Raw genomic sequence first — 25,616 nt, 5'->3', positions numbered from 1 at the left:
CCGTGAAATTCTGGAGGTATATGGACCTCATTCAACGTCACCTCCAACCCAGTCAACTGGTGACAAGAATTTTACCAAAGTCGCACAGACGAGGGCGACGTTAATCCGTTATACAGTCCAGGTCTTTACCATGCAATCTTCATCTTTTTGGCAGCTGTAAGAACGTCTGGGGCGAAAGATTTTCCAACGATAAGGGACTTTCACACAGTGGTTCTCGAAAGGCACCACAACGTAGAAGTAGATTTCTGTCGCCGAGAAACTAAACGAATGACAGAATTTTCGACTGCTATTTACAGAGACTTGGCAGCTATGGTGAAAAATAGTGTCATATATCTGTGTTACACTGATGGGTAGTGCAGCATTCAATAAAAGTTCTTTGCTCTGCCATTATAACGTGTAAATTATTTTTTTTGAAGTCCTGTCATAGTTATGATTTACCCCTCATTTTTCTCCTTATTGTGCGATTAGAACAGCTAGCGGTTCCTGCAACCCTCTGAAACACAGTTTTAATGACTTTTTGCTTCTTCGTTTGCCTCTTTTATATCAGCAGTGATTCACTATGAAGAACGTTTTGAGCACCTATTGTTCGCGAAAACTCCCGTCTATCCTACGCTGTAAAGAGATAGAAACTAGAATGCACAAAGTGTGCAAATTCGCAGACGATAGTCAACAATGGATTCCGCCCCTTCGGAAGAGCGGAATAGAATCGCCCAGCGCTGACGCCGAGAACCAGTTTCTGCGCCAGTGTCATGTCGCTCTGCGTGAACTTAGACTTGCAACCGCTGGTTACCCGTTTGTTACTTGCGGATCGCATCTGCATGATGGCGCCGTCTGTCATATCGTCTGATAATAACTTGCGAAGGAGTCGAAACCGCAAATGACATCACTTGTGAGATACAAGGCCGAAAAATACAGCCAAAGAAAAACGCAATCATGAATTCCATTTATAGAAAAGTGGAACTCATCGACCGGTTCGGAGAATGCCGATTCACTTAAGTTATTGCAGTACGATTTTAGCGATTTCCGCCGGCAGAACGCGTGACAGCCTCTTGCGTCGTCAGTTGTTGCTTTTCATGAATGGATGGCGCCGTATTTACTTCACAGATCCTTTCAGGCAAAGCTAAAATTGCTGCTCCAACGGCCCGTCCAATCAGTTGCTTGCATTCATACTCTAACAATGCCTTGACCTTTCGCTTTCCTTCGTCCTGACAGGCTTGAATGCTGATCAATAAAACACACGACCCATTGAGTGTATGCTAACAACAGCATTTCACACCTCAGATTGATTTTGTGCATTTCACGTCACTCTCGCAATGAGTAATGTTCCTATTCGTGTTCGTGTTTCCACAGAGTCGTAGCTCCCATGTAATAATTAGGTTAATTTCAAAAACAATAACAGCTACGTAGGGTTCATTCTCGCCACTGTATTGACGTACATTTGCTACTGTTATAGTTCGCACTTGTGTCACTACATTTTCTTTTATACGGGATGTACGATGTGTAATCCATAATAAACAAAGTTCTTGTTTCCTAGATTCGAGATTGAGGGAGCCCCTGAGTAGAATTTAGATGAATGGTGGGCTCCTTGTGGTTCCCAAGTTGTACAGCGACCGTAAACCATAAAATTACCAAATAAGCAGCATCCAGTCGCAAAATCATGTTTTATTTATTCACTTTTGTAAATCGATTTCAACTGATTAACAGCCATCATCGGTGCTACAAATACAAAAATAAAAATAATTAATAACAGTGACCAAATGAATAAATGTACATAAAGCAACGTAAAACCAATTAAATGTATATAGACGCATTAAACCATTTAAAATGCACATACAAATTTACCCTTCAACGAATATGTGCCCTGAGTAGTAATACTGTCTTAAGCAGAGGTCAAACATAAAGTGATACATTGAGAACTGACTATGACAATGAGAAATCATAGGGGGACGCTGCAAAGCAAACCCACCCTCTATGCGAAAAGTTACAGCTAAAATAAAAATGAGAAGGAGAAATGACATACAAAGTGAGGTAAAATATAATGATATAATACTAAAATGTTTACATAAAATTGATATATTGACAAAGATTTTGTCAACCACATAGTACAGTTATATACGCCAAAAAGCGATTGTACAAATTAGTAAAAAGGAACAAACATAGATGAGAAGCACACCATAGAATTTTCTTTTTGAGAAGCACACCATAGAAAAAATTTTAAATGGTTTAATGCATCTATATACATTTAATTGGTTTTACGTTGCTTTATGTACATTTATTCATTTGGTCACTGTTATTAACTATTTTTATTTCTATTCATGTATTTGTAGCTCCGATGATGGCTGTTAATCAGTTGAAATCGATTTGCAAAAGTGAACAAATAAAACATGATTTTGCGACTGGTTGCTGCTTATTTGGTAATTTTAGAATTTAGATGTTTGAAATAACTGTCTGTGCTCACTCACATTATTGATCGACTTCAATTGCAAACAAGTGTCGCGAAGCCAGTGGGCTGCTAAATTATCCGGTGATAAAGATGACTCTCTTATCCTCTCTTTTACAGATTACATGTATAATTGTTCAAGTGATTCCGACTGGAGTATGATCCTTACATCATTCCTATCTTTTACAGACTTTTGCGCATATACAGCAATATACAAAAATTAATTGTTTTGTCACTGCCTACAGGACCGATGTAAGTTAAGATTCTGTTTCACAGTTAACTAGCGATCTCCACTGCCTTCGCACCGGTTCAAAATGGTTCAAATGGCTCTGAGCACTATGGGACTCAACTGCTGTGGTCATAAGTCCCCTAGAACTTAGAACTACTTAAACCTAACTAACCTAAGGACAGCACACAACACCCAGCCATCACGAGGCAGAGAAAATCCCTGACCCCGCCGGGAATCGAACCCGGGCGTGGGAAGCGAGAACGCTACCGCACGACCAAGAGATGCGGGCAATACCTTCGCACCGGTAACGCACTTGTCTGGTGTAGAGGTGGTTTTGCTTATGAGTCACTGCGTAGAGCTATGATTAAAATTCAGAGAACAACGTTAAGTAATGTATATCCGCACTTTCATATAACTTACGATTTAGGCAGTGAACGCCAGGCATGCTCTCAGGGAGCACGAATGCTGTTATCTGTTCTATATCTTACTGGCGTTTTGAGTGACATCTCGTGGCAGTGACGGGAGCTGTGAGCCACTGCGCGACCAGGTCCGTTCATCTCCAGCACCAGTCTGGCACGAGCTACTCTTTTATTTATTTATTTATTTATTTATTTACGCGTCAAGTTCGGTAGGACCAAATTGAGGAGCAAATCTCCAAGGTCATGGAACATGTCAGTACATGAAATTACAACATAAAAGTAATAACAGATAAAAATAAAATATTTATTAGCCCGAAAAAAGGCAGTCCATAAGATTAAGTAAACGGAATCAACAATACAACAAGAAACAGCTTAATTTTCGAGGAACTCCTTGACAGAATAGAAGGAGTGACCCATGAGGAAACTCTTCACTTTGATTTGAAAGCGCGTGGATTACTGCTAAGATTTTGAAAATTCGAGCGGTAGTTTATAGAAAATGAATGCAGCAATTTGCTGCACACCTTTCTGCACAAGGGTTAAGGAAGTCCGATACAAATGCAGGTTTGATTTCTGCCGAGTATTAAGTGAGTGAAAACTGCTTAGTCTTGGGAATAAGCTGATACTGTTAACAAGAAATGACAGTAAGGAATATATGTATTGAGAGGCCAATTTGACTTTTCCCTATTTTTAGCATTACACACCTTAAACATTAAATATGAATCAAAAACTCCGTCCTTATCAGCTGACTGTTTTTTTTTTTTTTTGCTTTGGTTTTAGGGCGCAAAACTGCTATGGTCATTAGCGCCCGGTCTGTGACTTAGGAAGCAGTAAAAAAACCGAAAACGGAAACCAGCAGCAATGGGAACGAAAGTCATAAAATTGGAGAAACTAAAAGCAGAAGGAAGGCTTAAAAATTCACTACAGAAGGGGGTAGGTTGTCCCAAAAAAAAACTTCAAATGACTGACGTCATTTCACTGGCACGAATGAACTCTAGAACGCGATCGGCCGATCGCGTGTCATCTGCTAAATTTGACGATATATCAGGCGACAGCTGTAGACGGGCGCGTAACGGAGTAAAATAGGGGCACTCAATTAAAAGGTGTCTTACCGTCCACAACTGAGAGCAGTGGGGACAGAGTGGGGGAGGATCGCCGCTTAAAAGATGTCGATGGCTAAAAAGACAGTGCCCTATCCGGAGTCTAGTTAAAATTACCTCCTCCCGACGACGCGGTCGGGAGGAAGAGGTCCAAGCACAAGGAAGAGTTTTTACGTCCCGCAATTTATTTTGGGGAAGTGTCGACCAGTGCGCGCGCCATAAATGAACAACACGACGACATAAAACGCTCCGGAGATCGGCGACGGGAATCGATTGAATTGCTGGCCGAAGAAGAGAGACTGCAGCCTTGGCTGCAATATCGGCCGCCTCATTTCCGCAGATACCAACGTGTCCCGGGAGCCAGAGGAACGCCACCGAGACGCCCCCCAGGTGGAGCAAGCGCAGACAGTCCTGAATCCGGTGGACCAGAGGGTGCACAGGGTAAAGAGCTTGGAGACTGAGGAGAGAGCTGAGAGAATCGGAGCAGATAACGTACTGTATCCGCTGATGGCGGCGGATGTAGTGGACAGCCTGGAGAACAGCGTAAAGCTCCGCAGTATAGACCGAACACTGGTCGGGAAGCCGAAAGTGATTTGGGGTGTCGCCAACAACATAGGCACTCCCTACACCGAACGATGTTTTCGAGCCATCGGTGTAAATAAATGTGGCTTCCGTCATTTGTGCACATAGAGCAGCAAATGCCCGACGATAGACAAGTGAAGGGGTACCATCCTCGGGAAATCGACAAAGGTCACGGAGCAGGCAGATCCGGGGACGGAGCCAAGGCGGTGCTGTACCCCAAGTTGTCAAGAAGGTTTTAGGAAAGCGGAAGGAAAGAGAATGGAGCAGTTGACGGAAGCGGACTCCCGGTGGTAGTAGGGAGGAGGGGCGGCCTGCATACCCAACATCAAAGGAGGCGTCGAAAAATATATCATGGGCTGGATTAGCAGGCATGGAAGACAGATGGCTGGCATAACGACTCAGAAGGACTGCTCGCCGATTGGACAGCGGAGGTTCAGCAGTCTCAGCATAAAGGCTTTCCACAGGGCTGGTGTAAAAAGCTCCAGACACTAAACGTAATCCACGGTGGTGGAGAGAGTCGAGACGCCGAAGAATAGGCGGCCGAGCAGAGGAGTAGACTATGCTTCCATAGTCCAATTTCGAGCGCACTAAGGCGCGATAGAGGCGGAGAAGGACCACTCGGTCCGCTCCCCAGGAGGTACCATTCAGGACACGGAGGGTGTTGAGGGATCGCAGACAGCGAGCCGAAAGATACAAAATGTGGGAGGACCAGCATAGTTTTCTGTCAAACATAAGACCCAAGAATTTAGCGACGTCTGAAAACGGAAGGTTGACAGGTCCTAGATGTAAGGAGGATGGAAGAAACTCCTTACGTCGCCAAAAATTAACACAAACGGTCTTACTGGGAGAAAAACGGAAGCCGGTTTCGATGCTCCAAGAGTGGAGGCGATCGAGACATCCTTGAAGACGTCGTTCAAGAAGGCTGGTCCGTTGAGAGCTGTAGTAGATCGCAAAATCGTCCACAAAGAGGGAGCCCGAGACATCAGGAAGAAGACAATCCATAACTGGATTGATGGCAATGGCAAACAGTACAACACTCAGCACGGAGCCCTGGGGTACCCCGTTTTCTTGGAAGAAAGTACGGGAGAGAGTAGTGTTCACCCGCACTCTAAATGTGCGCTCTGCCATAAATTCGCGAAGAAAAAGGGGCAGCCGACCTCGAAAGCCCCAAGAGAACAGTATGTGGAGGATGCCTGTCCTCCAACAGGTATCGTATGCTCTCTCCAGATCAAAAAATATTGCTACTGTTTGGCGTTTCCGGAGAAAATTGTTCATGATATAAGTGGAGAGAGCAACAAGATGGTCAACTGCAGAACGATGCTTTCGGAATCCGCATTGGGCAGGTGTTAAAAGACTGCGGGATTCCAGCCACCAAGCTAAACGGTAATTCACCATACGCTCCAAAACCTTACAGACACTACTCGTGAGAGAAATGGGGCGATAGCTAGAGGGGAGATGTTTGTCCTTTCCAGGTTTCGGAATAGGAACGACGACAGCTTTCCGCCATCGTCGGGGAAAAGTACTGTCGGTCCAAATTCGATTATAAAGGCGAAGGAGGTAACGCAGACTATGGGTCGATAAATGCAGCAACATTTGGACGTGGATACCATCCGGTCCTGGGGCGGAGGAGCGAGAAGAAGAGAGTGCATGTTTGAGTTCCCGCATGGAGAAAACAGTATTGTAGCTTTCGCGATTTGGAGAGGAGAAAGCAAGAGGTCGCGCTTCCGCTGCACGTTTCTTCGGGAGAAACGCTGGCGGGTAATTGGAAGAGCTCGAAATCTCAGCAAAGTGCTGACCCAATGAGTTAGAAATTGCGACGGGGTCCACTAATGTATCATGCGCAACAGTGAGCCCAGAGACCGGGGAGAAACTAGGCGCGCCTGAAAACCGTCGAAGCCGACTCCAAACTTCCGAGGAGGGAGTGAAGGTGTTAAATGAGCTAATAAAGAATTTCCAGCTTGCCTTCTTGCTATCGCGGATGACGCGACGGCATCGCGCACGGAGCTTCTTATAGCGGATACAGTTGGCCAAAGTAGGATGGTGACGGAAAACGCGAAGAGCACGTCGCCGCTCACGTATTGCGTCACGGCATGCCTCGTTCCACCAAGGAACTGGGGGGCGCCGGGGCAATTCGGAGGTGCGTGGTATTGAACGTTCCGCAGCTGTAAGAATAACGTCGGTAATATGTGTGACCTCATCGTCGACGCTGGGAAAGCGACGGTCATCGAAAGTCGCTAGAGACGAAAAAAGTGTCCAGTCGGCTTGGGCAAACTTCCAGCGTCGCGGGCGAATATATGGCAGTTGAGGCTGCAGTCTAAGAACACATGGAAAGTGGTCACTCGAGTGTGTATCATAAAGGGCGACCCATTCGAAGCGCCGAGCTAGCGGAATAGTACCGACCGCAAGGTCCAAATGAGATAAATTTGTCGTGGAGGCAGACAAAAATGTGGGGACCCCAGTGTTGAGGCAAACTAGATCCGCTTGGTGGAAGACGTCTAGCAATAGGGAGCCACGTGGACAAGGATGTGGAGATCCCCAAAGCGGGTGGTGGGCATTGAAGTCCCCAACCAGCAAATATGGGGGTGGAAGCTGACCAAGAAGATGAAGGAGATCAGCTCGTGCCATTGGTGTGGACGATGGAATGTATACAGTACAAAGAGAGAACGTGAATCCAGAGAGGGAAAGGCGGACGGCGACAGCTTGGAAGGAACTGTTTAAGGGGATTGGGTGATAATGGAGAGTATCATGGAGAAGAATCATGAGTCCTCCATGGGCGGGAGTGCCTTCAACAGAGGGGAGGTCATATCGGACGGACTGAAAATGAGGAAGAATAAAGCGGTCATGGGGACGCAGCTTTGTTTCCTGAAGACAGAAGATAACCGGCGAATAGGATCGTAAGAGGATCGACAATTCATCCCGATTGGCTCGAATGCCGCGGATATTCCAGTGGATAGTGGACAGAGGGTGAACAGAAAATGAAGGAATGTGACCAAGGGTGCTGTCAACTCAACGACTGCTCAGAGCTTGCGACCGACAGCATGGAGTGGCATTCAGCCGAAGGCAGATCAGTTGAATGTATCATACATCCCGCATCGCAGGTCGTTTACGAAGTGGGTGGCAGCTCACGCTCACCTCTGAATAACAACAGCTTGCGCTGGCTTGGTGGTGCTGTCGGAAGGACTTACACGATTCGAAAGAGTCACGTCATTCGTCATTGCTAGGCAGCAGCTTCGTTTTCAGAGTCGGTTGGGACTTCAATTCATTCAGTCAATTTGCATGAAATGTTTATAAATTACATATGGTGCAAATGGCTCTGAGCACTATGAGACTTAACAGCTGAGGTCATCAGTCCCCTAGAACTTAGAACTACTTAAACCTAACTAACCTAAGGACGTCACACACATCCATGCCCGATACAGGATTCGAACATGCGACCGTAGCGGTCGCGCGGTTCCAGACTGTAGCGCCTAGAACCGCTCGGCCACCCCGGCCGGCTATAAATTACATACCTAGACCCTCTCTGTAAATCAGTCTATTAGTGAAAACAGTACCAAATTTGCTATGGTAGTTCCAGAGATTAGCCTGAAGATATAGACAGAAAACGTAGTGGGGGACTAATTTATGTGTGTATAGGTTTTACAGGATGACAGAAACATCCAAGGGACACAATCCCTCATCCCCAACATCAATTTAAATAGGCGGGCTGGGGCTCTTCCTGGTGCCAGATGAATAGTTCTATTGCAGTCCATCCACCTTCCATCCTGCATATACTGGTAGTACTCTCTTACACTTCACAAACCGTACCTGTTGTGTGTCCACTTTCTTTGTGACTTCAAGATTTCTGTGTGCATGTGTGCATTCGTCATGCTCCTCCTCTGTCTTTGTAGATTGTCATCATTGTCATTACAGTCATCTCGCTGTCTCATCTCTATCACGACCTTTGCAGTTCTCTCGCCACCTCGGCAGCAGTCGTCTCGCATCCTCTGCCACCACTGCTATTTTCATCTGTTGCTGTCATCACCATCACATGATCCCAGACGTCCCCGTTGCCATACCCTGTGACCTCGGCGACACTTCATCGCTGGTGATCATCATCTACTAACTGTGCACTGCCTCTTACCCCCTACTGACACCCCTACAACCTCCATCACGCATACCACGCCATCCACTGCTCTCACTATCATTACATGGATCATTTTCTCCAATCTGCCACCCCATGTTCGGCTCCTCTTCTTACAGTCTCGTCCCATCTGCAATCTCTTCCTTCACCTATCCTCCTCATCCCACGAGTTCTTCCCAACTTCTACCACTTCTTTTGTCTATCCCCACTTCCAACTTACTCCGCACTAACTACTCCTCTCCCCACTCCACCACTAGCAAGAATAATGTCTCGTCATGCCACCATTACAACGCCAGAAGTGGAAACACCTGTCACTCATCAGCAAGCTGTGACACCAACTCGAGCCACATATAATGACTTGCATAACATCATACTCCACCATTGCTCATTCTCCATCTTCTCTACATTCCACTGTCTCAAAGAAATCACAGAAGCGCCATAATATATACCTCATTACCACCACTGTCTCCAAGAAACACCTATCCACCCCGATGTCACCATCCACATGGGCACCACTCTGACCCCTTCCCCCTCCCTGCACCTTCATCCTCAGTTTTTCACTCCTTCATCCTCTCCAGAAACAAAATTTCAAAATTTTCAAACCCCAATCCCTCACATTCACAATTAAAAGATACCTCCCAAAACCTCCAAGCCCAAAAAATCATCATGAGAAAATACTCTGTATTACCGAAGTCCACAAACCTAAATGCCAAACTAACCTCCTCTCCAAAATTCTCCAGTTACTTTTGATCCCAAAGCCTCCTTATCACTGCTCAATACATGCTCCTGGCCAAACAACCCTAAACCCCTGCCCTCCTCCCAACCTTGCTACAGTGATTACCAAGGCTGATCTCGAGATAAAAATGAGGAAGTGGCACTGAATTGAGCACTTACACTAATTCAGAAGCCCACAAAACCCCCAGAACAATAATGACCTAGGCTCCACTTACTTCATCTGTGTTTATACTGAATCTCCCTCCACCATAGGGTGCCCTGATATAACACTGCTACCCCAAGGCTGAACCTCCAAAATCTCATCCTCATTACTACTCCTGCCTAAAGCGTATCCATTATAATGATCACCTTTCCGCTGATAGTAAAAATACGTCTACCACTGCACTCGGAAATGCCTCCCATTTTCGTAAACATTGGCCTATACCTGTTTAATCTCGTATCTGGAATACGTGCAACAGCTCCCATTCTAACTATTCTACAAAATGCAAAGCTAAGCCCCAACCTACCAAACCTGAACTCACTGTCCTAGTCTGTCTCATTCAGAACCCCCCTTCATCCTAACAGTTCCCTCTGGCCACCTCTTACTCCTGCAGATATCATAAAATTCATAACAATAGTCCTCCAAAACATCCATCCATTTCGACACCCACACACCCTCCAACAAAGTTTCCTTGCGTCTTGCTCCATCTTCCATCTGAACATCCAAGTGACCTACACACAACCAACTCCACTTTATTTTCACCCACCTTAACACCCTAGTCTGAATCCCCTCTACTCCTCGCCCAAACAAACCACTCCCAATAACTTATCATCCAAGCCTTGAGAAGCATTCCGTCTACTCACTGGCACTATTCTGTGCCTCACTCAGACTTACATTCTATCTGTCTGACATCTTCTCCATCTCTTATGACTCTCATTTTCTTAACTCCCTATTCCTCACTATCCATGAACATGCAGGTATCGCTGTGTCACTCCTGGATTCCAGATTTCACTTCTTGGACAATATACCACAAACAAAATTCAATGTACCAATCAGAGCACATAACATAAAACAAGTACTCATCACAACCACATTCCCCAATGTCACCTCATAGTATGGCCCCTCTCCTTTTCTGTCACCCTTGCAACACTTTATAACATGATCCTCCACGCAGGTGACTATCCTGAACTGTGGGAAGCCTTCAAAAGCTTACTCTTCCTGAAACCTCATGGACCCCTTACCAGTACCTCCTCTTACCAGCCCATCAGCCTAACCTCAGTGTTCAGCAAGATCTCTGAATCCATTCACTCCTGACACATCCACCAACTCCTGAACCAACATGATCTCCTTCCTGTCCCTACTTCTCGTCTGATGACCAACTCTTGTATCTCATTCATCTCCTGTCCCACCTGCATAACGCCCAAAAATCCGCCATTATTGTCTCCCTCAACCAACAGAAAGCCTAAAACCAGATATCGAATTCTGGCTACTTTTTCAAACTCCAGACTTAGGCAGTTTGAATTAACTATACCCACATTCTTGGCCAGCCGGGGTGAAGGCAGTTTGAATTAACTATACCCACATTCTTGGCCGGCCGGGGTGACAGAGCGGTTCTAGGCGCTACAGTCTGGAACTGGGGGACCGCTAAGGTTGCAGGTTCGAATCCTGCCTCAGGCATGGATGTGTGTGATGTCCTTAGGTTAGTCTAGGGGACTGATGACCACAGAAGTTAAGTCCCATAGTGCTCAGAGCCGTTTGAACCAGCCCACATTCTTGTACACTTCCTATCTGATATCCTCTCCTTTGTCACTATTAAAATTTCCAATCCCATCCTTACATCGTACTGCACATGTACCCCAAATCTCCATCCTGTCTGTTCTCCTTTATCCTCTACAATGCCAATATGCCTTAATCACCTCCACCAGTCCACCTCCTTCAGCACGCTGATAACACCACTTTCCTCACTCCCTACCCTACACTCCAGAAATCCCAGCAATCCCTCCACATTCAACTCAGTCAGATTACCTTCTGCCATAGCCAATGGCTCCTCAAGATCAACCCTTCCAAAATCCAGGCAATAATTATATGACAAACTGTCCAAAACTAGCTCCTTCATGAGTTCTAACTCATCTACAACCATTCAATCCAAAACCTAAAACACTAAAATTTGCAGATTAACTTATGACTGCCAGCTAACATGGAAACCCCATCTACTGACAATTCAACAGGAAGCCCATAATAGACTAAACTACTAACTGCCCAAACTTGGGGATTGAAACCCTCCACTATCCTCTAAACTTAAAACCTCGAGTCCACCCATCCTCTCCTATGCAAATGTTGAGTAGACATCTGTCCCTCACATGTTTTATAAGTCCCTCTAAATCCCTGAATATCATGCACTCTGTCACACTTTCAGTATCTGTTTGCTATCCCCCCTATGGATCCTATACCATCACACCCAATTCCAAACCCTCCTCACCTGATTCGAACACCTCTAAATGTCATACACTATATACAAACTAGATTCCAATAACCACACTGATTCCCCTCTGTTCACCAATCATGGTCTGCTGCCACACCTCTACAAACACATCCCACCATCTCTGCATCTACACACCCTCTATAACACATCCCAACACAGCTTCAGCCAACTCTCTCTCGCAGACAATGATACCCATCCTGACATTTACGAGTATCTCTAACACCAACTATAATTTCGAACCTATCTCAGTCGACGTCAGGGGTGCCCTCTCCTGCTTCCCTATTCATCTCTCCAGTCCTGCCAACACCTGTCACTATGGCCTTGACGCTATCCCCCTGCGAACGCACTAGATTCCTCCAGACCTTCCGTCTTCTCACGGTACACCCCAATGGCTACCTTTATCTTCTTTGTTTCTTACCAAACATACCCTTATATTTTTGTCCATGTGGTTCTATCCTATACGACACATTTTCCTCTCGCCAACTTCTTTTATAGTGAAAGTGCAGAGCTGAATTTTAATGAACACTGACGTTTTTTTTTTCAATACGTTTTAAATATCTGATATTTTTATCTGTGCCTGTTAGGTCTTTTATTTTAATTTAAGAAACACAAATATGTATCTTATATATAAATAGTATCACAGAACCATCTTCTCATAGATTCTTAAATATTTGTTAACCCAGCATCTTTAATGTATTGTTGTCATGTCTATAATTTATATTGTAAAGGTGTTTGGCTGAAGAGAGGCATATTGTACGGATGAGAGCCCGCACCACGCAAAACAGAGTGGCCGTGCGTAACTCCAGAAATAATTTTACTCAAATTGTGCAGTACGTCATCCCACAGTATTGTAAAACACAAACCTCTGGCGTTTTCACTAATCACCACCGTCTGTGACACTTCTTTCACAGATGAATCCCCAGCAGAGGAGACTGTGGTCCAACAGCTACAAAGGATTGCATATGACATGGGCACTTTGCCCCAAAATGGGATGTAGAACACTCGTCAAAACAACTTCATATGTGAAACACCCTTTATTAAAGATGGTTGCTCATTGTTACCACTTTTTATCATACCATACTCTCTCTGTCGTCACGAAGATTTGTCCCATATGTGCTGGTGCATATCGTTAGAATTCCATTTTAGTCTGTTCGGTTTTCTCCTAATATTTCCCGAATACTCAACGATTGAGGTACGAGTCAGGTAACCTGAAAACACACGGTGAAGTCACATTAATGTCATCACCACCTATGATTGACGTCAACATGCAATAACCACTCCCAGACAGGAGCTGGCAGTACTGGGAGTGGAAAGTATACAGGTATACAGCGTGTTGGGGAGGATGCGGAAAACAGTGCAGTGCTTTTTAATGAGGAAACAGAGCAATTTATCTGACGTCCAAAAGGGTATGATTATTGGCTTTCGGACCAAGGGTGGAAGCTTTTCCGAAAAGGCTAAGTTTGTAAGCTATTCGTTTGCTGCTATAGCTAAAGTAAACCGCGCATCGTAAAATGGCGGGCGCTATCCAAGACCAGCACCAAGGCAGTTGTGGTTCCCCAGGGGCCATACATGACAGGGATAACGACAGCGGCAGAGGTGTGTATGGTTGAATAGACATGCAACTGATCATCACGATGAACAAAGAGGCTAGCAGCAGTATCTCCTCACCGGCCGCAAAGCGAACAATGCTGCATAAGGACTTCCACAACAATGACCTGGTTCATGCAATCGTGGACTGCTTTTTATCGGAGATTAAGGCTGGAATTTGCACACCAGTACTGCAGCCGAACGTCTACTGAGTGACAAGCGACCTTTCCAGATGAATGAACGTTTTATGCCCCATTGGATAGATGGCCATTGGATGAAACCCCTGAAACAATAGTCGTATGAGTTGGTTGGTTGATTTGGGGGGGGAGGGGACCAAACAGCGAGGCCATCAGTCCCATCGAATTAGGGAAGAATGGGGAAGGAAGTAGGATGTGCCCTTTCAGAGGAACCATCTCGGCATTTGCCTGAAGTGATTTAGAGAAATCACGGAAAACCTAAATCAGGATGGTCGGACGCGGCTTTGAACCATCGTCCTCCTGAATGCGAGTCCAGTGAGCTAACCACTGCGCCACTTCGCTCGGTAGGACGGTGTGTTTTGGTCTGGGGAATGTGTTCATGGCATTCCCTGGGCGATCTCGTCGTTCTGGAAGGCACAGTGGATAAACACTAGTAGCTGTCTGTCCTCAGGGACGATGTCCATCCCTACTGCAGTTACTTTTTCCTGAACATGATGGCATCAACCAGCAGAACAATGCAACATTCCATACAGCTTGCAGTGTACGTGCTGGCTCAGAGAGCACGAAGATGAGATTACTGTACTCCTCTGGGCACCAGACTCCCTGGATTTAAATCCGATTAAGAATCTATGGGACGACCTCCACTAGTCTGTTTTTTCGCCATGGACCCTCAACTGAGAAACACAGTGCGGCTGGCAATGGTACTGCAGTCGGCCTGACTCGACATCCGTGTCGGCGCTTTCCGCAACCTCAATGACTCTGTTCCTGCACTTCCGTGCTAAAAAGATGGTTATTGAGGCCATTTAGAGGTGGTTACATCAACGTGACTGGCCTGTGTAGTCATAAACAAGGTACCTGTAGTCTGCATTCCACATGATCGCATTTCGAGTTCTTCATAGCAGCAAAAAAAAAAAAAAAAAGCTCTCACTTGATAGTGAGACGCATCCAGGAATAGGCTACTGAAATCGTGTGACTAATGTTACCAGAAGAAATCCATATGTTCAAATATCACACAAAGTACTAACGTTCGAGCAGCATTGTTTCCTTTCTTCAACATGTAACACAGTTCATAATCAAAATTCTGTTAACAGTTCTACAAATTCTGTTCATATCAAACGTCATCTGGACGAGTGAAAGATAGTTTAGCTCTGAAAAGTGGTAAGTTTAAAGCTCCACTCACCACACGGATTTTAATACGACCAGCACACATAAACCTGCTGAACCAAACCGTATGAGGCAAATATTTGTCTAATGTTCCCGCGTAAGCTCATTTCCGTACATAGTGAATCAAGTATGGCCACAGTCTGTCGCTATAGCTTAAATATCCGCCATATATAGCCATTCGAGGCCCACGCTCGAAGTTGCAACTAATGTCATAAACGAATACATCACGAGTTGCTGTCGTGTGGCAGTACCTCTGTGACCGCCTATCTGAAGACCACCGTGTTACACCGACAATGCAGATAAAATACCTTCTGTACCATCCAAAACTTTTCGCTGTTTAATGTCCGTTAATAACTTGTACCGTACTTCTGATTCTAGATGTTCAAGCTTTGTTACAGAAACTATATTTAATATCTAGCGGATGTAATAGTGTATTTATTTGTGAATGCATGTAACTGATTGTAATTGTAACTGTAAATTGCTGAGTTATAAATAACGAAGGGAACTTTTTTCTAATGCATCGATAGCAGCAACGGAAAGACTGTAGCTGTGTCTTTCTCCACCTTTGCTCTGCTTCCTCTCTGCTCGCAGCGTGACAGAGACACTCCATACGCAGTCATGAAAGAGTGCGGAAGTGTTTGTTGGGCGCTCCTGCAGACGTGGTGTGCAGCTATGATCACTCCATTGTAAGAGCACCTTATTCTCTATCCCGCGACTACTGAAAGCACGGTAGTAGTGGAGAGGCAGAGGAAGCTGCAATTCTAACTATTGCCTGTCCCACAATTATTCGCAGCTCTGGAGACAACTCGTGGTTCACAAACAGCAGGAGCAACAATAGCAGTTCATCATTATCGACAGCTACATTCTTCGTCGTCCGCACAGCTACAAGGTCGTAAGACTGGTACATGCCAAAATATAATTATATAGTATATATGTTACCCAGTGGCATTTCTTTCGCAAAGTATGGCTGACCTGAATAATAACCTGCAATAGTTAAAACTGGTAGGGCACCTGTGTTGTCATTGTCGTCAGACATTATGAAGCAGGATCCCTTTCCTTTCCACGCAATCATCGAGTGTCGTAAAAATATGGAATACTATTTACTGCCAGTTTTGCTTGTTTGCTAATGACCAGTTTCAGTCTAAATTTTCATTCTTGTATTGCATAATAGAGGCTTAACAAATTTCCACTTTTGAGTATTAACTTCATTCACTTAAAGTAACGTAAAATTTCACTGACTCAACTAATAACTAAAGATATAGCCCAATCTAAGCGTGCGCATTTTCATTTATTCTGTATTTAGCTTAGCGAGTGACTACTGCGGCTTGGTACGTGTTCTGCTGTTGTTATATTAAAGGCAAAATCAGTTGCTCATTTGCTTAAAGTAAATTCAATTCAGTCTTTCAATAATTAAAAGTAAATTGTTTGCCTTTTCTAAATTTTGCAGTACGTTACACTGAGGTTACCGAAAGTCATTTTCTACGTAATAATGTTTAAGTTACAGCCAGTCATTTATTTAAACAGTGACTTGATTTAACATTACTTTCAAAATTCAGTATTTCAGAATAAGTCACTGCAAACTCAGTGCTTCCTGATTCTTTTATTTTCTCGTGAACTGCTGTGCTGTGGAAAAGCGTGACAACCTGCTGTTGTTACGCCAATGATTATATGCTTAAACTTCTTTTCGTTACCTTACTTTACATCCTGGAGATTCATTGCCGTGATGGGCTGCCGACCGTTTAATTATCCCCTGTTTCGATAGTCAGTATTTTTTGTATTATCAATATGTTTGTGTTAAAATATTTCGTGGTACCCTTTTCCTTCCTGTGTGGTTCGTTATCGATCGCACTAAATTCAACAATTCCAACGTTATCATCAGGATTTTGATTAGGTTTATAGTAGATTCTCCCTTCAGAAGGGTCTGTTGTACACTTCCCTCCTACTAACCGGTATTATTTTACTTAGGTATCGACAGTGTTGTTCACTGTAAAATTTAATTAGGCATACACTATCACGGGTAAATAAATCGCAATCCAGTAGGCCGATTAGGAACGCTGAGGTTACAACTGGATATTGTTGGATGTTGTTTTTACGTAGTACTAGCATTCTTGATACTTTGCCAACTTAATTTCGGTACTTTATCAGTATTTTATCCTCTTATTTTGATACGTCTGTTCTTGTTGTCATCCAGTTTTAACTTAAAATCTCTCGCTACATGTTCTTACTGCACACGCAGGAGGCCCAACCAATGTGTGGACGGTCGTCAACACAATCGGCTGCCCAGGTTGGTGATAAACCTGTTCACGGACTCCTGCGTCAATGCACATAATTGGCGATCAATCTGTCAGAACCTCTCTCGTAATAACGGTGTCCTGCTTGCTCGTGAACCTCTGTAGCGTTCGGGCCGCACCTTGGTAGATGGAGAGCAAGGCGTAAACGCTTCGTTTTGTACCTTCTGCAGTGAGTCAATGTGCGTGTTGGCACTACTGCCCCACACAACAGCGGCATACTCCAATACTGGTCTTATGAGGGCCAGGTACGGTGTAATTCCACAAGTTTTGAGTAACGTAGAAGTTGGGGGTTCAGGAGGCTTAAGGCGTTTTCATTCGTCCCAACGCTTTCCACCTGACTCGCGGACTTGTGGTCCCCACGTCAGGTGCATGTCGAGGGTCACGCCTAGGTATTTCCCGGTTCGTGAGCATGCGAGGGGGCCTCCCCTCATGCGAACCGGAATTAAGTCCACGGAAGTTTTTTTCCGAGTCACAATCAGAGCCTGGCTCTTTCCCGTGTTCAGCGTGAGCCTCTGGCGGCCCAAGCTCCGAGTGTGCCGCATGCCTATTGCAGGTGACGTAGCATGATGTGTGCGTTTAAACTGCGCGCGAAAATCGCAGTGTCGTCGGTGCGCAGTACCAGTCCGACCATCTGTGTTCTCGCGGTATCAGAGGTGAGTGGAGTGCACAGCGGGGATCCGATTACGGACCTATGGATCGTTGTCGCCTTGATTTGTCGCGCAGTCGAGATGCCTACGTCAGTTCTGACGTCAAATTTTCTGTCACGAAAGTACGACTTGAACAGGAACATGTGTGACACCGGTACCCCAAAGCTAGAAGCTTTAGTAGGAGACCATCATGTCACACGCTGTCAAAAGCCTTCGACAAATCCAAAGTACTGCTCTAAGGTACTACCGACGATCCAGTGCTCCCACTGCCTGCTCAACTAGCCTAAGAAATTGTTGCTATTAGGAGTACCCCCTCCAAAAACCGAACTGCCCGTCCGGTCAGAGGTGCTCCTGCCTGAAACGTCGCCGCAGCTCTTTGGGGTAAGCTCCGCTGAGGCTGCTATTATGACACTGGTTCGGAAAGCAAACGGAACACCCGCTTTTCTGCAGCCACCACATTGAACTACGTGCATAAAAAGCATTCTTCTTCCCACATTAAATTCCTAACAACCCTCCAGTTGGGATCATATCATCTTCCTGATATTTCGTACAGTAAATAAATGTTTAAAAAACGTGCTGTTTGAATTATGATTCTCTATTTCAGTAAATATAGCTAGTACGACTTTTTTTAACGCATCTTTGACTAGTTTGTCTTCTGAACTACACCATTCTGTCGTCGATGTAACTTTTAACAACACATTAATTTTCTAGCAACTGGATATATTTTTATCATTTTATAGCCAGAATATGGTATTGTAGGTTCGAATCCTGCCTCGGGCATGGATGTGTGTGATGTCCATAGGTTAGTTAGGTTTCAGTAGTTCTAAGTTCTAGGGGACTGATGACCACAGATGTTAAGTCCCATAGTGCTCAGAGCCATTAGAACCATTTTTTATGGTACTGTAATATCTACATCATAAATTAATTAATTCCAAAGAGTACGAGGGCAGTTCAATAAGTAATGCAACACATTTTTTTTCTGAAACAGGGGTTGTTTTATTCAGCATTGAAATACACCAGGTTATTCCCCAATCTTTTAGCTACACAACACTATTTTTCAACGTAATCTCCATTCAATGCTACGGCCTTACGCCACCTTGAAATGAGGGCCTGTATGCCTGCACGGTACCATTCCACTGGTCGATGTCGGAGCCAACGTCGTACTGTATCAATAACTTCTTCATCATCTGCATAGTGCCTCCCACGGATTGCGTCCTTCATTGGGCCAAACATATGGAAAGCCGACGGTGCGAGATCGGGGCTGTAGGGTGCATGAGGAAGAACAGTCCACTGAAGTTTTGTGAGCTCCTCTCGGGTGCGAAGACTTGTGTGAGGTCTTGCGTTGTCATGAAGAAGGAGAAGTTCGTTCAGATTTTTGTGCCTACGAACACGCTGAAGTCGTTTCTTCAATTTCTGAAGAGTAGCACAATACACTTCAGAGTTGATCGTTTGACCATGGGGAAGGACATCGAACAGAATAACCCCTTCAGCGTCCCAGAAGACTGTAACCATGACTTTACCGGCTGAGGGTATGGCTTTAAACTTTTTCTTGGTAGGGGAGTGGGTGTGGCGCCACTCCATTGATTGCCGTTTTGTTTCAGGTTCGAAGTGATGAACCCATGTTTCATCGCCTGTAACAATCTTTGACAAGAAATTGTCACCCTCAGCCACATGACGAGCAAGCAATTCCGCACAGATGGTTCTCCTTTGCTCTTTATGGTGTTCGGTTAGACAACGAGGGACCCAGCGGGAACAAACCTTTGAATATCCCAACTGGTGAACAATTGTGACAGCACTACCAACAGAGATGTCAAGTTGAGCACTGAGTTGTTTGATGGTGATCCGTCGATCATCTCGAACGAGTGTGTTCGCACGCTCCGCCATTGCAGGGGTCACAGCTGTCGGCCGGCCCGCACACGGGAGATCAGATAGTCTTGCTTGACCTTGCGGCGATGATAACACACGCTTTGCCCAACGACTCACCGTGCTTTTGTCCACTGCCAGATCACCGTACACATTCTGCAAGCGCCTATGAATATCTGAAATGCCCTGGTTTTCCGCCAAAAGAAACTCGATCACTGCCCGTTGTTTGCAACGCACATCCGTTACAGACGCCATTTTAACAGCTCCGTACAGCGCTGCCACCTGTCGGAAGTCAATGAAACTATACGAGACGAAGCGGGAATGTTTGAAAATATTCCACAAGAAATTTCCGGTTTTTTCAACCAAAATTGGCCGAGAAAAAAAATGTGTTGCATTACTTATTGAACTGCCCTCGTAGATAATCTGTTAGTGTCTATTACACTGTCGACCAAAATTGACAATCATCGGAATAGCTTCCGAAATATTGAACATAACGTTATAGAAACTTCCATTCGATATTTTCATACTAAGTTACATCTATTATTACAATTTCATCTCTGTAGCTCTAGTTACTGTGGATGTGAAGTTCTGGCAACGTAACTTAGCGAAGACTTCTATGGAATGCTTTTCTATGCTTTTCTATCAAAACTCACTTCGTATCTTCAGATTCCAACTGACGTGAAACGTTTCTTAAGTATCAATTTTTGTTGAAACTATTGATCTCAGGAAGTTCAAACTCAAGGTTAATTACGTTTACATGTCTCTGAACCACCTTAGTAACCAACTGAGTGATCCTAAATTATCACATATTTTAGTAGCCTGTTGCGCAAAAGTAAGGCGACGCACCCAGACAGCAGATCGCGTGCTCGGCTTAGCAGCGTAGAACGAGAGGAAGGTGGGGGTGTCTCCGTTCCCTCCCGGCATTAAATCGAATCTGCTGATAGTTATCCAACGTATTAGCTCCCCCACACATTCTCAGCACACTTCTGATAATAATCATTATGAGAACTTTGTTAAATAGGAGACTGTCATATACACAGTGTTCCACAGTTCATGTTACACACTCCCAGAGGTTGTAGAGGGGCCCAGTAGATCAAGTTGTACGTAGGAACCCATGTCTGGAAACGTCATACAACGACGATACAGAGAGTCAAAATTGTAGTCGCCGGCGCCTGTATACGTAGAGTGATTCAGTGGTGACGTTACAAATTTGAAGGATAAATGTATCGATTTGAGGTGAGGGTCACTGTACTAAAAGCGGAGTCGAAAGCTATGAGCAAAAGCCGTTCTGATGCTTGCCGGCCGCGGTGGCCGTGCCGTTCTAGGCGCTGCTATCCGGAACCGCGGGACTGCTACGGTCGCAGGTTCGAATCCTGCCTCGGGCATGGATGTGTGTGATGTTCTTAGGTTAGTTAGGTTTAAGTAGTTCTAAGTTCTAGGGGACTGATGACCTAAGATGATAAGTCCCATAGTGCTCAGAGGCATTTTTTTCGTTCTGATGCTTCTGACATGAAATACATGGGCCAGTACTGTTACTGGTAGCGTTGTAGGGTATCCAACTTTCATAGGTGGTCGTGTGGACCAAAACAAGGAAGGAATGTCGAGTAAACATGGGCTCTAAAATGCATACATTGAGAGAGTTCCTCAGGTATGGATTTTAGAGCTCATGTTTACTGAACATTTTTTCTTGTATTACCACCTCTGAAAGTTATACACCCTACAATCTTAGCAACAACAGTACCGACCCATGTATTCCACTGTCAGATATATCAGAATGATTTTCGCTTGCAACTTTCGATTCGTTCGTTTCCGAACCAGGCACACGGGACACTTACCTCTAATTGACACATCCGTCTATATCATCCTTGAAAGTTCGCAGCATGATTACGGAAACACCCTGTATATACATATATTTACAGGCGGCGGCGCCTGTAACTTTGACGCTCCGTAGCGTCGTAGGATGACGTTTCCAGAGGTGCGTTCCTTATCTACCAAGTACCTCTACAACGTCTAGAAGAGTGTAACATGAATTGTATAACAGCCTATATAACAGAGAAATCTCCAGGGATAATTATTGTGCGTATCACATGCATGGGGGCTTAATTAAATAAATATTATGCAAATAATTTTTACTGTCTGTCCGGTTACGCAGTCTCGTAACCGGTTGGCCCTGACTAGTATTCGTGCGCAATCTGACTGCATAGAACAACAACAAAGAATGAAACAAAACTTCCGTTAACATAATTAATTAATTAAGTCCCCAGCAACTATAAAACCTACGAAACAACAAACACAAATGTAACTGTTCTGTGTGTGGAAGTGTGATTCAACGTACACATCTGGCACGGTACCTCCTCAATAAGACAAGATATTTTAGATACCATTTAGACTGAATTATTTAAATAAAACTAAAATACTATAATTGCACATAGAAACCCGAATTACAGACTAATACATGAACACGAGCCAGATGCTTTGTTGACTGAACCTGTGACCAAGAGGCATTATTGTTTAAGACATTGAAATAATTAAAAAAAGGAATTTTTTTACCTTCATATATATTGACGAAAAGTACACTCTAGTCCACCAAAGCAATATGACAATATCTGAACAAGCACTCTCAATGGGATATTCTCAACAACGACACGCTACTGCAACATCTCCACAAGCACTCTCTACCACCGCTTCTCAACAAGAACTGCCTACCACCGGATCTGAACAACTACTGCCTGTGGAGGCGGCTGAATAATACTCTCTGGCGCAATCTCTGGCGCTGTGACTCAGTGTAGCCACCTTTCATATGCCCCTCCTCCACGGGCTAGAATTTGATGGTATTTTTGCCAGCATTGGTGGTGGAAATACCACCAAATTCGTCCAAAAAATACAGACAAAAATTAAAAAGTAATATTAATAAATAAATATTACATAACTAAATAAATTTTGGCTTTGCACTGACCCTTCAATAACCTAATATATAAAATACAGTAAGGAATACAAATGCTTGCATACACGTGATTTTACATAATAGTTTACATAAGTATTATTCAATCAATGGCACCAGAAATGACGAACAGGTGCAGGTAAGCATCTCATAACATTTCATAAACAGTAAACACACAAAAAATCAATTTATACAAATATTCACATTAAGTCTTGCCAATAGTTCAATAAACAAGCAGGACTCCTCAGAGTAGTTGACAGTTCCAACAGTAGCACCCAGGAATGATCAACAGGTGCAAATAGCAGTCTCATAACATTTCATCAGCAGTATTTAAACAGCTTCAACAGTGGCACCCAAAAATGGCGAGCAGATGCAGACACCAACAAGTCACATCATTTCAGTAGAAGCAGTTCCATCAGTGGCACCCAGCAATGTTGAGCAGGTGCAGACAGCAACAAGTGACATTATTTCAGTAGAAGCAGTTCCATTAGTGGCACCCAGTAATGTTGAACAGGTGCAGACACCAACAAGTGACATTATTTCATTATAAGCAATCCATCAGTGGCACCCAGTAATGTTGAGCAGGTGCAAGTAACAGTCCATAATATTCACTATCACTAATCAGACAGTTCATCAGTAGTAATTAAACATTTCCAAGTGGCACCCACCAATGTTGAATAGGTGCAAGCACGAACAACAGTTTGAATGCACACACAATTGCTTTTACAAAATCATTATCAATGCTCTTACACTAAACATACATATTATAACAAACACACAATTGATATCAGATAATTGTCATATTAACTATCACAAAGACACAAATATCAGTAAACCTATAATATTTATGGGTGTCAGTGCAGGCCACAACAAACAAGTAAAATAATATTCAGGAAATAGGTCGGTACCAATTATTTGGGATTAGGAAAGGAAAACACACAAAACACACTCACTCATCTTTCATCCACATTTAGGTACTACTGTGTAATTGAATAGTGTTAACTGTGTAAATGCAATTCTGTCCAAAATTTTATGTTCAACTTGTGTATCAAGTAGTAGTGGCAGCAATGTATAACAGTCAATAATAGTTAGTCAACGTCGTAGTCATCATGTGAAGACCAATGTTTGCTATGCCAAATCAAATGTATGGTTGCTGAACAACTGTCAGTGTGCCAAGATATGCAATTACTTCCTCTCTCCAAATATATATATATATATATATATATATATATATATATATATATATATATATATATTGCTTAGTGATTTAACAAAGTATATGTGTAGACAATCTTCCTTCCACTTGAGTGTTCGAGTCTGCTATCTTCATCCTCCTTGTTCCATATAGACCAACAAACAAAAAAGAAAATGCTCCCCACTTACTTTACCTCTTATACACCAAAACTCCAACAATCATTATCATCACATAATCTTAATACTTCAATAATACCTCTTACGTCGATACATATAAACCTTATCGCCAATATCATTTACCTTACCTCTTGTCCACCAAAACTCCAATAATCATCAACTTCACACAATCTCAATACCTCAATAATACCTCTTCAATACGTCGATACATATAAACCTTATTACCAATATCATTTCACTTCCATAACAACTCTTTCCTCTAGACAGTCTCCTCGAACAAGTACAGATAAAATCCTAGTGCAAACTTCAATTCATCATCCCATACAATCCGAAGACACAATGTCCACACACAACCTCGGTGTAATCCATCTGACCCAAATCTTCTACTCATTATGAGTTATAATATACATTTTGGTTACCTTGTCCATCATAAAATAAAAGAAATGCATACATGACCTCTAACAGCCTTTAGTTCGAATAACTTTCAGTAAGTAGGTGCGAGTACGTAGTATGAAAGATCACATAAGACTTTGAATGAATAAATCGTAATATTTCACAGTGTGTACACCACTTCAAGAATCATGGCAAAACAGAAGCAAACATGTGGAGTATTTCTTGTGTCAAGTGTCACTTACTATTTCAATTGCTCACGAAGAATGCAGTGTAATAACTGTCAATGGTATAAACCTAGTGTTGGTATGTCATGTCGTTAGTTTCCTTCCTATTAGCATAAATTTATACAGCTTCCATAAAAACCTCCAGCTCACGTGACTTCAATGAAGTTTCTTGTACCAATGTCGTTCGTAGAATTATAGCAGTTCATTTTCTTATCTTAAAATATAAAGCACTGAGCGTAAGCAAAACATGCAATAGCGAGTAAATATACCAGTAGAGAACAGAATGTCAACAAGTGGATGTAGCACAATCCCTACAACGAGACTCTGCCAAGCGAACAATCTATAATTAATACCATAGTGTGACCTAAACTCCATGTTCGTACACAGTATATCAGCATTTCTATATACCAAATTAAAGAGTAGTTATGACAACAAAACATAAATGTGTAAATATGCAATCCATAAGCAAAGCAATAAATATGTTATCTTACATAATAAACAGGTCATTAGCATCATATCAGCATAAGCAAATAAATGTTCATAAATAAATCTTAATAAGTAAACATGAAGGCGCAAGCAGATAAATCACAAAGTATAACTTACATACATAACCATATGAGCACGACTAATCAGGTGACAATTATAATTTAAATAAATAAGCACAGCAGACACATAATAAAAATATGTGACATCAGTGAAAAAGCAGTGCAGCCAAGCGATGCATAATATACATAATTAACAACACTGTTCATTAATCAATCATTGTCAAAATCAGTTAACACAAAGTATAAATCACGTAATCGCGAGCAGCAAATTACGTCTAAAGTACGTACCTAAGGGGAAATATGTTACCT

Source organism: Schistocerca cancellata, chromosome 5 (assembly GCF_023864275.1).
Source record: "Schistocerca cancellata isolate TAMUIC-IGC-003103 chromosome 5, iqSchCanc2.1, whole genome shotgun sequence".
Classification (NCBI taxonomy): domain Eukaryota; kingdom Metazoa; phylum Arthropoda; class Insecta; order Orthoptera; family Acrididae; genus Schistocerca; species Schistocerca cancellata.
The sequence above is the reverse complement of the archived record's forward strand: the minus strand, read 5'-3'. Positions refer to the sequence as shown.